Source organism: Anas platyrhynchos, chromosome 35 (assembly GCF_047663525.1).
Source record: "Anas platyrhynchos isolate ZD024472 breed Pekin duck chromosome 35, IASCAAS_PekinDuck_T2T, whole genome shotgun sequence".
NCBI lineage: Eukaryota > Metazoa > Chordata > Aves > Anseriformes > Anatidae > Anas > Anas platyrhynchos.
In genome coordinates, this window is record NC_092623.1 from 4,311,847 (window position 1) to 4,329,759 (window position 17,913).

Here is a 17,913-nt window from a genome sequence, read left to right on the forward strand (position 1 = left end):
CACCATGCGGATCAGGTCATCCACTTGCTCACATCTCACGCACGCAGTGTCTCTGCCTCCCGCCGACGGCAGCAGCAGGCTCTGACACTCCCTGCATCCGGTGACCTGAACCGCTGCATTCTTTAACGGGCAGTCGGTCTGGGTGTGTACCGACCTCCTGCAGAGCGCTCCGTGCCTTGTGGAGACCATTATCGCCTAGCTAAAGACCGTCGTTAAGAGGCGTTCGTGTGGGCGGGGGTTGCCCTTCCTGCTCGCCCTGCCTGCGCGACCTGTTTGATTTCACAGTGGAGAAGATTTTAAAAATGACTAATCTAAAGATTAAGAAGAACAAAAGGCAGGCTGCAGCAGGGAAAAGGTAAAGTTGCTTTTGTACTTTGCAAGATGTGATAAAGTATCAGCCTTTTAAGGCCAATAATAATTCAATTCTCTGATTAAAAAATGAAAGAGGTGAGAGGAAATATGTGAATGAAAGGATTATGGATAATGTTGAGTTCTGCTGTGCTTCTGTTTTTAAAAGGCAACCAAAGTGCAATATCTTGTTACATTTCATGTGTGCTGGAAATGAAACAATACATTCTGGGATAGCTCAAGTTTCATATGAGAGAGAGATTTTTAATTTTAATTTTTATTATTATTATATATTTTTTGAGATAAAGGGGCTACATGAAACATTGTCAGGTTGTCAGGACTTGCATTTTAAAACAGAAGTGCATCAAGATTCTGTTCTGGGTCTTCTATGTTTTCTCTGAACTGTGAAGCGATAGACTAAGCAGTTCTCTTAATGCAGTAAAATTTAGTTTTGCATTGCATTTTGTGGATGCAAATGTAGTACTTTAGCACTGGCAGGTAATTGGTGAAAGAGACAGCTGCTGTCTTTCTCCTAACTTTGCTCTCCAATTTAAAATGCACTAGGTGAGTGGGTGAGTCATTTTTTTTTAAATAATTACTAACTTTTGACTCTGTTTTTAAAACCTTAAATATTCTCTCCTGTCTTTGGTAAGATTGTGGTTTTATTGTTGATATTGCTGATCATAGGACACCTGTGCTATTGCTACTATATGTTTTTGCTCCACTGTGATGAAATTCTTGTTTGTACACGAAAGTAGCGTGTGAAGAGTTCCTCTTTCACTTGTGTGTGTGTTAGCTCCCTGTCAGATTTAACCCCCCCACCTTCCAAACCAGTAATTTGCCTTTCATGCCAAATGCTATGTGAAGTTACAGTGTTTGAGTGGTGATCACTCATGTGGGTAACATTGCCTGATTTTTCCTAATATGAGAAAATATCTGGATGCTATAATGTGCTGATTTTTAAAAGAGATACCAGAGAAGAGACCTTGTGCTCTGTATCTCTGTTGTGCTCTCATGCCATCTTTGGGTGTGCACCCCTTCCCCCGTGTGCCCTCTGTTACCCACTCTCTTCATTTTACCTCTGGCTCACTTACTGTCTCTCATTGTCTTGGCTCTTGCCTTTTCACTTGCTGTTCATCAGTCTTCTGTATGCTCCTTTGTGTTCAGTCATGGGCACGTGCTCTCTTGCTCTGTCTTTCTCACACGTGCTTCTTCATGCTTAGTCTTGTGTGCTTGCCCAAGTCTTTTTCTTACACAGTCACATTGTCCCTCTTCATCTCTCATACCGTCTTGTGCTCTGGCTCACTCTACTTTATTGCTTCTTCCAAATTTCTCATTCACTTATACACTACGTACATCAGGTACGGAGGCATACACTACATCAGTTGTTTATTCTAAATAGTGGATATGTTGAACCCTTCTTTGTAACATGTTGCATGTTTTATGGCTAATCTGATGATCCATCAGTGAATGACAAACTGCTCCATTAATTGGATCATTAATATTAATCCAATATTAATGCTTGGTTTTGTTTACTTCCACTACTTTATTAATATTATTCTCATTTTGTTTCAGAAACTCCAAGTGGAAAATAAAAAATCAAGTATTAGAGAATTTAAGGTCTTTGGGATTTGCTAAATTCAGTTAAGAACTGATTTCATTATTAATTCCAATGTCCAATAAAAATTGAATCTCACTGGGCAGGGTTTAAAATTCTGGCAAGGGTATTATCCATACAACAGCCTAGTCTGTCAGTGGCTAAGCATGTTGCAGTGGAAAAACTGAAGTCATAGCTTCAGGTAGTACTGTAGTCCAGCAGAAGGAATTTAAAAAAAAATAAAAATTAGGACTGTAGGCCTACTGCTAGCTAATATTTATCGACCCTAGCCTTGGTTAAATGATGCAAACACTAAGCAAATGTTTTCAGTAATATGGTCTATCAGAATTCATTGGAACTTAGAACTGAAACGTAATTAAAGTCAAATATAAATTATTGAGAGCAAATAGTTTCAGGTTAAGGAGTTGAACAAAGATAAGCTAGTAACTACTTTCCTCCATGAGAAGGGATGATGTATGAAGAAATTACATATTTCCATTAACTTTTTGTGTGTTGCCTGCAGTCTGCTTTGGAGAACATACCAGTTCCTCAACCTGAACTTATATATCAAATTCCAGGTGTCAAACCAACAAGTAGATGTGTCAAAATGTTTGATTCCTGGGTTCTCAGTTAGAGGTTCTGAACCCTCTACAAAGAAAAATGGGCAGAAATAAATGGGTCATCTTGAAGTTGGGGACTAATAATGATGGAGAAGAAAAAGAAATTTAAGTAAGCAGAAAATGTGACAAAAAGAAGTGGCTATCTCTGAGAGAAAAACAAAACAAAACAAACAAAAAAAACCAGGAATCTGTAGGTGCTGCTAAAAGACTTAATGTAGACCTTCACTCAGCTTGATGCAGAAAGTGGGCTTGTCCTACACATGGATGGAAGACTGGTGACACTGACTGTGTAGCTTTGTGTCAAGGAAGCTGCAGCATAGTCCTGACTGTACGTGATTGTCTCTAGCACAGAACACAATTATCAGATTCAGTTCAAAGAGAAATTCCAGACTTTGGTCAAACATACATTGAAGGTCAGCTTATGATTTTTTAATTATGTATTTTGTTTCCTAGAGATCATTATCATTATAGATGAAATGGCAAAAATTTTTATCAGTTTACTGAAAGCACAAGTAATACAGTTGTAGAGGCTAGTAATAACGTGAAAGAATGCAAAATTATTACACAAGTTTATATTTCAAAGAATCATTCCTGATTCTGTTTCTTATACAGGAATATCAAAGAATGGCATTCATTCAATTGAAATGAGAGTGCACTATAGCAGTTTCCAAATATTAAGATTGCTGGAGGGAACTCCTGTAACAAGAAGTATATATCTTCCAACATACTTAGGTATGCACAGCAGAAACCGATGCCATTTACAACAAAGTGTATTGGTTCTTTTCTTTGTAATCGTCTGTCACTTCTTGTCTGGTAGTAACATGCATTATTCATTGATAAAAATTTATATTTGTTATAGTTTTTCAATTTTATAGAGGTTTTCCTCATTATTGAAACATTATGTACACAGATTTTGTTAAACTTGGAACTTAGAAAATGGAAAGAAGTGGTTTCAAGTAGAGTATTTGGAAGATCATAAGAATGTGGATGAAGAACTTCATGCTTCTTGTCATCTTAAATGAATTTTATTATTTAAGTTCCTCTTTGGCCGTATATAATTGCTTTATAAATATTAAAGTGTCTAATAATCACTAATATTGAAACTGTGAAGGTTTACGGATATCTTCAAGGCAAAAATGGCAGGGAGAGTAACATTTTTAGCTAGACCAATACAGTTAAAAAAAAAACAGGCAAGCTTTTGGATATGAAGCCATTTTCTGGCACCTACGCAAAAAGACACTTAAATAAGGCATGAAATAAATTCTCTTATGTTCCTGCAAGATTGAGAACTGTTGCAAAACTTTCATAACGAGTTATAATGTAGTTCAGAAACATCTGTCAGTGCTGTTGGTCTAAATTTCTTGATACTTTTAACATCCATTAATAACTTTTTTTCCATTTAATAACTTTTTTTTTTCTCTCTAGATTTATAGTTTAAAGAAAAAAAATAGCCTATCACACAGAAATATTTTCCTATTAAAACTTTATTAACAATATATCTTCTTATTAACAGTCTCTTATTTAAAGAAAAGCAAACAGACACTATATATATATATATGTTTATATATATATATATATATATATATATATATATAAACAGTAATGACAAAAGAGCCTCACAACATTTACATCCATATCTTTGTTTTTTTCTTCTTCCTCTTCTTCTGAATGTTTGTGTAGAGTCTGCTTCCAAAGAAAAAATGTTGATGGCTTTATTTCCTCTTTCACATAAAAGGAATATTTAATGCAAGAGGCTATCACTGAAAATTGCAGGTTCTGACCATCTCCTAAATTCCTGGTTTTATGCGTGTCTGAGTATTAAAAAGAGTAGCCACTGGGTGGCTGCTGTGGTTGAGAGAATAATGAAATTCTTTGTAATGGTTATAGCATGACATTCTCTTTCAGAGTAAAGAGTGCTGTAGTGGATGAAGATCTTCATTTTCTTCTGTTATGGATTGTCCTATCATATAAAAGAATGCGTTTTATGTGATATAAAAGTATCTTTAAAAATGTATTGGAACTCTGAGAACCCACTTGCAAGAATCTAAATGATTTTCACTTCATTCTTGAACACGGCTAAGTGCTTTAGTTGTTATTACTGAATATGATTTCATCCTGTAATTAAGTAATTCAGTGTGAGGCTAATAAAAGTTGTGTTTTGCAATTTGTGCATAAGAACAACAGAAAATATCATGAGAATCACCTTGACTAATTTTAAATTAATGAAATAACATTATCTTTAATGCTTTCCTGAAAGCAATTTGCAAATTATGTTAAAAAAACAAACAAACAAACAAAAACATAATGGGAAAGAGTAGTTTGGGGGTTAAATAGTAATTAGTAAGATTAGAATAGTAAGACGGAAATAAAGGATCAGTGCCTTAAAAGATGTCAGGGTAAAAACTTCCATTCTCTAGAAGGACATTCTTTCACTTAAAAAGAAAATTTTGGGTGTCTAGTATGGAGGGGGACGGTAAGCTGGTAACAATGTCACTACTAGCAAAGACTGGTACTTGGAACAAATGACAATTATTTGCTCTAACGAGTAATTGCCCAAGATTAGGAAAGGTGCTGGGGCTATATGGGTGAAATTATTTTAATCCCCTTAATAAATAAATAAATAAATAAAAGTTAAAAAAAGAAACAAAAATCACTTCAAGATTCATTTAGAATACCTGACTACAAGGTAACATTCAACGAAATCAAGCTCTTCATGATGGATAGATTCCACTGCAATAGTGTAATCTTCAAATTGAGAGTGGAAAAATAGTAAAAGAAAGTGTCAAAAATGAGACTTCGGAAGAAGTAATGAATTCTTTTAAACTAACTTAGTACTTAAGAAGAATTAAAAAAAGAAAATGGCAAATGTAGTAAAAATAGCAAAAGAGTAATAGGAGAAGTGGCAAGGGAAAAAGGAAGATATAAATACTGATAATAGGGATAACCAGATATGTAACTCCATTGAAGAATGGATTTGATTATTAATTAGTTGTGGTCAGCATGCCACTATAGAGGTGTTCGTGTGGAATGGGGGAAGTCTCATAGACATAGGAACATATGTCTAGACATAGGAACTTGATCTGCTTGAACCCCAGCTCTATAGGTTAACTAACGAAAGTAATTACAAAAATTAAGATGATGTTCAGAGAAAATAGAAAGGAAGCTAAGATGTGTGGTCAATAACATTGTTTCTTGAGTCAGTGAAGTCTGGAAGAGATACTAAGGAATTTCTGATGAGGTAGTTTTTGGAAACTGTAGATCTCTCTAACAGTATTAAAGGGAAAAAAGTAGATAGGAGTGTTCACTCTAGTCATATATGACATTTTAGCTTTCTAAATATGGATTATGGGGAAAAAAATGGTAGTAATAATCCAAGAGCCTAGGTACTGACATTCAACCAGTATCTTCATTGATTTCTTTGCCATGACAAATCTGATATTGAGGATGAAGAAAAAATTTAGGAAAAAACAAAAGAACTTTAGATCCTATGATTCTTCATTGATTTGCTTTAACTTAAATGGGTAAACAGGAAGAGATCTTTAATGCCCTTGGTTTTTAAAGGGCAAACTCAGAGAAATGAAATATTTACAAATACAACACTGAGGAGCCCAAATACTCAAAAGTGAGACATAAATTCAACATGAAAATTTGTTTTTGTTCCCAGAAATGTAAGTTGAAAGAGGGCCTGCAGCTGTCTGAAGAGTACTGACTTCCAAAAGGGTAGTAAGGAAAGAGGATGTGAGAATCCCAGAATCATAGAATGGTTTGGTTTGGAAGGTACCTTAAAGATAATTGAGTTCCAAGCCCCCTGACAAGGGCAGGGACACCTCCCTGGTGCCCAAGGACCAGGTTGCCCAAGGACCCATCCAGCCTGGCCTTGAATACTTCCAGGGGTGGGGAAGTGTTCCACATCTTCTCTGTGGGTAAGTGCATCCACAGCTTCTCTGGGCAACCTGTTGCTGTACCTCTCCACCCTCAGAGCAAATAATTTCTTCTTTATATCTAAACTAAGCCTCCCCTCTTTAGGTTACTCCTTGCCTGTAAAGCAATTCCGTGTTTCTCTTAGATAAACATTATTTTACCTAAAGTTACTTAGTAATGCACCAGGAATTTATTCAAAATAGTATATTGCTTTTTGTGTGTACTAATATTTCTAACTAATTTAAAATTTATGTACTTCCTTGCAGTAAACTTAGGTTTTGTCTTCTAATCTTTTCTAAATGAAACATATTTGGTAAGGTGTCACTCTCAGCTCTGTTTCCAAGCAAGTGTTGGAAATAGGTGGAGAATTCATTCAAAATTTTAGTAAACTGCACCAATTTTGTGATTCTGGAGATGAATGAGGTTAACATTATTTAAGAGAGAACATGGTGAAAGCAGTATTGGACCATTTGCATGGAATTGCTGAAGTGCCTAAATTCTCCATACAGATAAGAATGTTTGAAATTGAATGGTTTTCACACATGCCAAATAGTGTATGCATGACTTCCCTGCTTAAATGCTTTATGCTTCCTGAAATTTGGTGACTTGTTGGCTCTTCAGGTGTAGGTAGAATATGTGTTGTTCTAAGACATTAGAAAACAAGAAGAGAAATTATTTTTGTGCCCTTATTTCCTTTGTTGGGGAAAGGGGCATAGGCCAGTAAGATTCTGAACAACTGAAATGTTAAAGCTTGTGGGCGTTGCAAAAAAATGACTACATATATAAGTCTTTGCAACTGTTTGGAGCTGCTTTTATGAAAATGGTAATATACAATGAGAAGTAGTCCATGGAAACTAGTGCCTAGAACAAAAAGCCAATGTATTTTTTCTTTATTATATAATGTTCAATTATATGTGCCCGATAGCCATCCTGTGCAAAGAACATATCAAGAGCTTTAAACAAAATCTGATTATAGTTATATTCAAAGCTATTAGAATTGATTTCAGAAAAGCTCTCCATAACATTTACAGAGCCATTTGCAATTCTGGCTATAGCGGTGGGGGGGGGAGGGGACAAAGAGATTGTGGTCTCCTAGAGTACACAAACCTTTACAAAATCTTTTCTTACTCTTTGCTCCTATGAATCTCTGTGGTCAGTAATTCTGAGAAATTCCTTTGTTACCATTAAGATGGCCAATCCTTTCAGTTCTCTGAAGTACACTTGTCTAAAGCTAAACCCGTAAGTATAGACTATGTTAGAGGGAGGACTGCCATTTGTCTGGAAAATAGGAATTAAACCTGTGTTATCCTCATTGCGTTCTGTTAGGGTTTCTAGAAAAGATAGAAACTGCAAACAATTCAGCTTGATTTCCATATCTGTGTGGACATACAACAGGTCAGGTGCTTGGTAATTCCTTATTTTGTAGCTCAACCGTGCATACGAGAGAAACTGACTTCTTACCAAGAGACACAAATGCATGATGTATCTAACTTCAAAACTGCTCACTCAGAATTAATTTGCTGTTTGCTAAGAAATGTGCAGATGCATATGGAGTTCTTTGTCTTTCTTTTTTCCTTTCAGTGCCATGAGCACTAGGTTAATTGAGGTGCTGGGTACTATCATTTAAATGTTAAAATTGCATTGTGGTTATCTTCTTCAACAAAGATATGTGCCTTGATGTAATAAACTTGGCATGATATTTAATTGTTTGTAATAAGTGTGGTAAAATCACGGTCATTCATATTTTACAAAATCACAGAATCATCTAGGTTGGAAGAGGACTCCAGTATCACCTATTCCAACCTCTGACCTAACACTAACAAGTCCTCCACTAAACCATATCACTAAGCTCTACATCTAAACGTCATTTAAAGATTTGTTACAGAAAATGTCCAGTGCCGATCCATTAAAAAAAAAAAAGTAATAAAAAGGTGTGCTTGTATATATATGTATTTAATAGTGGAATTTTAATTTGCAAGTGTAATTATGCAAATACCCAAAATATATTTGAAGGCTTTAAACTTATGCTGGCTTCGTATTTTTATAGCAAACTTTAATCTGAAAATAGACACAGCTCACAGCCTGTTAATAAAAATATATCTTCATCAGTATTAATTTATCTTCAATCCATCCATGATTCTTTTTAATTTTATTGTCCACTTCCCATCCCACAGTTAGAAAGACATAGTCTAGAAATGAAAAATTGAAAACAAGTGGTCTGGAAATTAAAAGTTGTGCTTAGATTGATCATAGCAACTATTAAAGAAGTTTCCTATTATTGTTTTTAAGACGTTCATGAAAATTTTAACTTCCATGTTTAAGGTTTCCATGATTTGTCTACTGTAGCATGCAGTAGGCAAGCAAGCATATTGTCCTTATCATTCTGCTTTCTCCTGAATAGGCAGAAGGCACAGTACAAAAACATACCTGGTACAAAAGGCTTGACAAGCAGAGATAAAACAAGGCACTTACAAAGTTATAAGTTGAGAAAAGTGGTATTGCAGTAAACTGACTGCGCCACCTGATCCTCCTGTGCACATCGGATTACTTGCAAACTAGCTGGATGCAGATGTTCTGTGTCTGAAGAAACAGATTGTTCTACCATTTTCTGAATTTGTATTGACCATGTCTTTCATCTTCATTTTATGACGAGATCAGTTGACTGGACTTAAAAAGGTCTAGGAGCTAATGATTTACCTTGAAGGCTTTCCATCATAGCTGTTTTTTTCCTGGTGGCTACAGCCTGTTGCCTTTTTTTTTTTTTTTTTTTACTGCTCATAGTGAATTGAGCGTCCTGCCCTAGAAGTGAAGAATGGGAGATAGTTAGAGAAAGAATGAAGTGATAAACTGTTCCCTCCTTGTCACATTCATCCTGGTTTCCTAATAAGGGACTTTTTAAAATTGAGCCTTGCGCTACTGTGCATCAGGAAGAGATCTAAGCAACCAAGAGGTGACATACATAGAAGTTTGCTGTGGTAAGTGGAAAGTTTAAATTCGTGATTTAAACTTTCTGGCTCAGCTCTGGCCAGCAGCCAGAACCTTTTGGAGCCGGCCGGAGCTAGCTCTGCTCTGACATGAGGCAGCTGCTGGGCTCTGCTCACCCCTGCAGCCAAACCTTTACCATGTGTACCCAGTACACAAAGCTTGGCTGGAATGCTACAGTACAGTTCCAACAATTCATAGAATCACAGAATGGTTTGGATTGGAAGGGCCCTTAAAACCACCTGGTTCCACCCCTTCTGCCATGGGCAGGGACACCTCCCACCAGACCAGGTTGCTCAAAGTCCCATCCAGCCTGGCCTTGGGCACTGCCAGGGATGGGGCACCCACAGCTCCTCTGGGCAGCCTGTACCACTGCCTCACCACCCTCATAGTGGGTGAAATTTGTTTAATGCACTTCTTCACAGATTTAGTCTTAATTTCTGACTCTGGGATTAAAGCTACAGCTGCCTAGAGGAGCCTGCTAAAAATTGATCAAGGGAACTGTCATCATCTTTCTTTTTCTCTTATGAAGTATGTATTTCTGTATGGACACCATTGGCACACAGAGATGAGGTAGTGTGTGAAACACTCCGTAGCCAATAACTTAGGCTCAGGCGAGGATCTCAGTGAAGTAGTAATTTATTCGCGATTGCAATGGCGGGCGCCCCACAAGCAGGAGAGAGCGCATCTACTAGTTCCAAAACACAGTTTATATACCTTTTGATGGCAGGACCCTCCCCTGTTTCCCCACTGAGTGGGTAATCCAGGTTCACAATCTATCTGATGCTTCACAAACAATGCATGGCCTTCAGTTGCCGGCCTGTTAAATTTCAAATTTCTTTTGACATTTTTACTGCTTGAAGTGGTAATGTTTCTTCACTTATCTGACTTGACACCGTGATTTTCACCTAATTGTCCTAAGGAGTCTGGTTGTCTGCATTTCACTAGGTCGCCTGCTAAACTTTCTCATCACTGTAAGCATATCTCAGTACCACATTCCCTCCTTCTAAACAATGTAACTCTGCAAAAACAACATTTCTATTCCCACAATTCCCCCCTTTTCTTTTTTTTATAAACTGTTGATTTTTGCAAAACCTTTCTCTAAGGTGTAATTTGATAGACTTCATCTTCTTTGCTTTCTTTGCTTTCCATCTCCTCATTATCTCCTTATCTGAGTAAGGTGGTAGCTCCATGGTCATTTGTTTCAATAGTGCGGTTTCAGTTAACCACTGTACTAGTCCTCTTACACAGAGGATAATGCAGCAACCAATGGCTGTCAAAACTCCTACAACTACGATCAATGTTGCAAATATGCCTACCTTTTTTTTTTTCCAATTCACTGGCAAGGGTGGTAAGCCCTTGCAATGCTCTTGTTACTGAGCCATCTGGGACACTATTGTTGGGTATAAGAGTGCAACAATGGTTGCTCAGTATTACACACACAAACACACCTCCTTCCTCTGCGAGCATCATATCTAATGCTATCCTGTTTTCCCAAGCCATTTTGCTGATGGCATCTAGTTGTTCAGCGATTCCTCTCATCGCATCCTTGGTATAATTGATGAATCTCTGCTGATTATAATAGAAATAATTAATCCAATCCGCATTTTTATTGATTGTTACCCACCAGAACAGTGACTCAAACCCTGCAGCAATTTGATTTCTGGCTTTATGTTCATCTGGAACTCCTCTAGGAACACCAATAGAATCTATGTATACTCTATCATCAAATGATATTCCTAAGCCTCTTTTACTTCTTCTGGGTATTTGTGATGTTTCTCTTTCAAATGCCAGGGTGAAGGGTATAGCTAATTGAACAAGTGCACAAGTGCCTTCCCAATTAGATGGTAGGGTGGACCGTAAGATCTTCCCTCCACCGTACCACCAGAGATCTGCCCTGGGGATCTCTAGTCTTGAGCAGTTTCCCATCAAGTCCTTGATAGCACAAGGCAAATTCTCCCAGATGCCAGGTAGCACTCACACCCTGCCGTGAGAGGCAAGCTGTATGGTTACCTATAGCTGTAGAGAATGCAGGGGGAACCGCGATATTGTTATCATGCAAGGAACAGCAAAGAGAGACTTAAAGGCCTCATTTCCCCAGGCAGTCTTTTCTTGGTACAATGCAATCATATATCGCATCCCTTGGGAGTCTTTGGTCCACCCCCATGGGAAGGGCATTATCTGGGCAATCAGTCATCCCGAGGCACAAGCATAGCAATAGCTACGGTTGAGACTCTGGACGGTATATTTGACCCATTCTATCCAGGCATTCACATCCCCATACCTTGTTTGAACTGCCACATTTCAGAGGGCTTCCTGTTTTCTCTCCTGTTTTCTCCTTGAGTTTCTCCCTTTCTCTGATGGCAGTAGAGGATTGTTTCCATACAGCTATTCTCAATCTGGCTGTTGGGTCTCTCCCAGTTATTTGTTCTCTCTGCTCAATTGTCGTTGGGCATTTAAATCTCCACAAGCTAACACCTCACAAACATCAAACGTGACAGAATGTGGTACATAACCCTCCGTCACAGTCACCCATATTTTGACGGGGTATCCCGTTTTTGCTATTATCTGGTCATGCCTTTTCCAAGTTGCCAATTGACCGAGGCCTTCTCTGAGGCCTAGAATCACTAAAAACAAAATTAGTAATCGATTTTTCCCTGTCATTATTTTTAAACCTTAGGTTTCCAAATAATTATCGATACAAAAAAAAAATAAGATGTACACTACTACTATAACAACCCCCCCTTGGGAGCACTGCAATTCGCTATAGGTCTGTTCTTTCTTTCAATCACAAGTCACAGTCTTTAGTTACCTGTGAAAATAAAGGTTAGTTTACAATTTTAAGCTCTTATCCTGCTCAGAGTCCACTATGAGATTTTTCTCTTCAATTTCAACTTCCAACAAGTCTTTTGTAGGAACAGCATCCCAGGTACTAGCGTCGACGGATGCCTTCACTCGAGTATAGTGAGTCCAACCTTTTTCCGCAGTTCTTACGGCTGTTTCAGTGGTTAGTAATTGTCCTTCCCATTCAGGCCGGAGTTGACTCTTTCCAGGTCCAAATCAGGACCCGGTTTCCTGGGTGATGGTGGTGAATGGGAAATTCCAAAGGTGGGGTTTGAGCCCACAACCCACAGGTCCTGAGAAATGACAAAGAACAGAACAACCCCAGAATACAGTTCTTAAGAAAACTCTCTTGTTTTGAATTGTGGTATCTCATCCCTTCTGCCCAGATAGGGCAATCTGAACAGCATCTCATATGGTAAAATTCCTGTATCCTTTCCTGGTGCTGTTTAAACCTGTAGGAGTAAGCATTTTACCCAAGGAAGCTGGGTTTCTAACACTAGTTTAGTTAATTGCTTCTTTAATGTCTGATTCATTCGCTCCACCTTCCCAGAAGAGGAGGGGTGCCAGGGGCTGTGAAAATCCCACTCAATCGCTAAGGCCTGCTTTAACCCTTGCAGTAAAGCTTTACACCCATCCAGTCACATGGTCAATTAGAACAAACAAGTAACTCAGTAAAGTCTACCTGTATACTTTGGAAAGGTCAAAGCCCTGGCTCCCGTCCCCCTCTAGATGGGTTACAGAAGACCTTTTCATTTACCTTTTGACATATGGTACATCCTCTACATATGTGCTTCCCTGAAGTGTATATTCCTACACAGACATACTTTCTTAGCACAACATCACACATTGCTTGCACTTCCCAATGACTCTTTTGATGTAAAACAGTTAATATTTGCCTCATTATCACTTTATTCAGCATTTCTCTCCCATTAGGGAGTATCCATTTTCCTTCAGACTTCATGGCTCCTGATTCCAAAGAAAAAATCTTTCTTTTAAAACTTTTTAGTTCTTTCTTAATTTTCAACAATTCCCTGAATCCTCTCTGCATTTATTCTTTGTTTTCCTTCAGACGTTAGATGCCTTAAATACCTGACTTCTCTTTCTCCATATTGTAATTTATTTATTTATTTTTTTTTTAATACTCCCAAGCCCTGCTTTCCCAGAAAGTTGAATAGCTTGTTAGTAGCTTTCTTCACAACTCTTTTCTCCTGTCCTGACAATAGAAAACGGTCCACATATTTGTTAACATTAATACCTCCTCGGGAGGTAGTAATTGCTCCAAAGTATTTTTTTTTTTTTTTTTTTTTTTTTTTAAGAACTTACCCAAATAGATAGGTGGCCCTGTATAGCCCTGAGGTAAAATTGTCCACCTATATTGTTGCTTCCGCCCCCATTTCAGGGTCTTTCCAGTCAGAGGTGAATATCCATGTATGTTTACTCTCAGGGCCAGAGAGCACTCCATTAATAACACTGTTATTCCAGTCTAACAATTTACTATTTGAATGCCCAATTTAATCATCAAATCCCTTTTCAACAAGTTAGTCCCTGCCTTGCGTACATACAATAATTACCCAGTGATCATTTTATCCTCTGGTCTCAGCTTGGTATCCCCCAAAAGTGGCACTGTTATCCCAGTCCCTTCTGCCCCCATCGCTTTTTAGGGTTTCATTAGTTAATTTAATCCCTGATACTTTACAAGTCAGTAATGACCTAGCTGTTCCCCAGTGTATTGGTTTTGATGGCAAGGTTCGGGGGCTGTGAGTGGGGGGCGTGGGAAACTGCAGTGGCAGCCCCCGTGAGAAAAACCCAGAAGCCTCCCCGTGGCAGGTAAGGGACAATTTCATCCGGCCCCTAAGGGGCTCACTGCTGCCCAGAGCCAAGCCATGAGCAACACAGTCCGTGCCTCTGTGAGAGCACATCCACGAAAACAAACAAACAAAGAAACAAACAAAAGCCTGCTGCTCAACAGCAGTTGGGAGAGCGAGAAACCCCCCCCGCAGACACCAAAGTCAGTGCAGAAGGAGGGGGAGGAGGCGCTCCAGGCGCTGGAGCCAAAGCCCCCCTGCGGCCGCTGGAGAGGCCCCTGGTGGAGCAGGCTGTTCCCCCCACCGTCCCCCTCCCCGATGTTTGGGAAACTGACCAAACACCACGGCAAATATACCAAAACTTCTAGACTGTTACTTAGATAATGCCTACATCACCTTTCCCTGCTCATTCAATTTCAAACAGCTCTGTTAAATGCTACATGCCACACCTTTAACACCTTCAGCAACCCTTTTAACACTTCCTTTATCTTTCTCCAGCCTGTACTTTTCTAATACCAGTACCAAAGGCTCAGTCAGGGTCCAACTTAATTCCATACCTTTTCCCTCCAAGATACTGAAACAACATATCAATATAGTATATTTCATGCCATTTTCCTTCTTTCTTCCTTCTTCCACTCCAGATATTCCTATTCGAAGTGGCCAGCCTGGCCACACTTAAAACATCTTATCAAAGCCTGTCTCTGCTAGGACTCAGGCCACAACACAGGCAGCCTTCTTTGCCTGCCATTCCTTCATCTCTCTTCCTCTCCTTTCCATCCTGGCCCTGACTCCCCCTGAAGATTTTCTTCCTCTTTCTCCAACCCTCTGCCTTACTACCCGCTGCACTGTCAATACCATTAGTTTCACTCTTTTTTTTTTTTTTTTTTTTTTCCTTCTTATCTCCCCTCCGGACACACACCTCCAGGGCCTCCCGCAGGAGGGTCCCCCAGTGACTGTTCACTACATCCCCCCACCTTCTGAAGCATTTTCTGCGTATTTTGCCAGGCTTTAATCACACAATGAACTTTCAAGAGCCCTTGGGATACTGGGTCCTCAGGTCTCATCCCCAAGTACTTTCTCATTCTGACCCCAAGTCTCTCATATGATTTCTGTGTTGCACACTATTATTATTCCAGCCAGGATTGGCAAGTGGGTATTTCTGCCCTGCCGGTATTACCCCTGGTCCTGGAGGATGAGCTCTTTCCCATTCTTGTATAGCAGCTCTCCTCCTGATCATTCCCGTTTCTTTCCCTGTAAACAACATACTTACAGACATAATTCCCTCCCCCAAGAGTATAAATCAGGTCGTAGGAACTGGTCTAATTGTTCAACTAGGCTGTTGGGGTCCTCGAATAAAGACTTCCTCTCCTTCTTAAAAGTCCTAACCTCTCTGCTGGTAAGGAGGGGGGGGTAGTTCACCTAAGAGGATACACAGTTATTGTTAGTACTGTTAGTAGTAGAAGGCAAAATTCTCAATATCTCTTCTACCTTGTTCTAATTCTTGCCAGAGCCTAGAGTACGATCCTTCTTTAGGGACAGTGTTAATTACAGTCCCTGTCTCCCTTCCCGGAGTGACTGCTGCTGCCACCAGTTCAATATTAAGATTATAGGGAGCATAACTTGGCTCCTTCTCTAAAAAAAGGAATCTTCTTGTTTACACATAAATTTAAAGCCTGAATTTTCATCAGACCCGTATTTTGGCCAAAATACTGCTGTTTCCTTAATTGGTTCTTTTGTCCAGACTGATACACAATATTTAACCTTTTTAAAATTATTTTTCTTTTACAATCCCTCTAATTTTGGGATTATGTTTCCAATTTCTTATCATTCTTCAGGAAGAACTATTAGTAGGCACTCCCCCAGGGATATCTCCCTGTCCCCTGGAACTCATATTTTCCCATTTTTCCTAACCCTAGCCAGTATGTGCTACAGAAATTTCCCTTCTGCAGTGTACCACACACCAACGTACTGAAAAATGGGGGTGTACCGCCAAGCACTTCCCCGTGCCAGCGTTACCGCACACCTATGAGTTTACCAGATTCCCTGGAACTCGTACTTCCCATCTTTCCTAACCCTCGCCAGTATGTGCTACAGAAATTTCCCTTCTGCAGTTTACCACACACTAACGTACTGAAAGATGGGGGTGTACCGCCAAGCACTTCCCCGTGCCAGCGTTACCGCACACCTGAGTTGACCAGATTCCCTGGTGTACTTCCAAGCACTTCCCCGTGCAAGGATTACCGTACACCAGATTCCCCTGGTGTAGTGCCAGCACTTCCCCGTGCAAGGGCTTACCATACACCAGATACCCGACCCCCAAGGCAATACTTAATATTTCTTACCTTGGTCTGTGCACAGAGTTACCGGATCGATTCTTAAAAACCCGGAGTGCCTACCTTCTTCCTTTCCCCACTACTTCACGGATCCTGCCTCTTTAACCAGTCTCGGGCCCTCTGTCAGCTTTCCGCAGAACCGCCACCGTCGATGCACAGGACCGCTGAAATCAGTGGGGCATGCCTTCCTGCTGCTGCGGCGGTGGGGCTCCCCAGTAGGTGACTGGATCCCGGACGAGCCCCCAAATTGTGAGAAACACTCCGTAGCCAATAACTTAGGCTCAGGCGAGGATCTCAGTGAAGTAGTAATTTATTCGCGATTGCAATGGCGGGCGCCCCACAAGCAGGAGAGAGCGCCTCTACTAGTTCCAAAACACAGTTTATATACCTTTTGATGGCAGGACCCTCCCCTGTTTCCCCACTGAGTGGGTAATCCAGGTTCACAATCTATCTGATGCTTCACAAACAATGCATGGCCTTCAGTTGCCGGCCTGTTAAATTTCAAATTTCTTTTGACATTTTTACTGCTTGAAGTGGTAATGTTTCTTCACTTATCTGACTTGACTTGACACCGTGATTTTCACCTAATTGTCCTAAGGAGTCTGGTTGTCTGCATTTCACTAGGTCGCCTGCTAAACTTTCTCATCACTGTAAGCATATCTCAGTACCACATTCCCTCCTTCTAAACAATGTAACTCTGCAAAAACAACATTTCTATTCCCACAGTAGGAATGGAACACAGATGTGTTAAAACTTCAATTAAAAGCAAATTTCAAGCCTTAGGAGAGGTGATACTTTGGGATAGGGTGCATGTGTTTTTCTTTCTTTGTTTTTCATGAAAAGCAGATAAAAACACTCATATCCTTATGGACAGTACTTAATAAGTTTATCTTTTTATTTGACGTGAGGGTATGGAACTGGATTTAATTTTTTTTTTTGACCCATACAAGTGACTGGAAATTTTGGTACAGTTGTCAGAGACAACATCTGATTTTTTCACTGGTCTCTATTGCAAATTATATTTCCATCAGAGTACTTTTCATGACGAATTGTTCATGAAAATGATTTCAGGAGGTAGAGCACCTGCTGAAGTCCTGCATTGCATATTAATGTAAAGGCGACAGGTCTTGCAATTCTTGTGTGATGTTCAACTCTGGCAACATGCAAACTGCTTTTTGTTAATGAATTGTGCTAAGTAATGCTTTACTCTTTTATGTATGTAATTATTAATATGTAAATTACCAATGCAGGTTGGCAGTTTGGCAGAGCAAGACCTTTTTATAGTTTGTCTTGTTTAGACTGAAGAAAATCAGAGGCAGTTATGGAAAAAAAAGGAAAATGGCTGAAATATATAGTTGCAATAGTTGTAAGCTGTGAGTAGGCATGAAACATTAGTTAAAATACATTAAATGTTTACTTAGTCAAATAGTGACTTCAGTCATGCAACAGAATGGTTCCCTGCT

At 39.4% G+C, this 17,913-nt stretch overlaps 1 long non-coding RNA gene across 2 annotated transcripts in view; it reads left to right on the plus strand.

Annotated features, from left to right (window-relative positions):
* Positions 1-17,913, plus strand: part of LOC140000934 (uncharacterized) — a 31,303-nt gene that overhangs the window by 6,532 nt on the left and 6,858 nt on the right. Inside the window, exon 2 of one of the 2 annotated variants that reach the window (XR_011806126.1) lies at positions 286-355. This is a non-coding gene — a long non-coding RNA (uncharacterized lncRNA). Of the gene's footprint in view, positions 1-285; positions 356-9,814; positions 10,042-17,913 lie in introns of those variants that run through there. The other variant, XR_011806127.1, reaches the window with a different exon arrangement.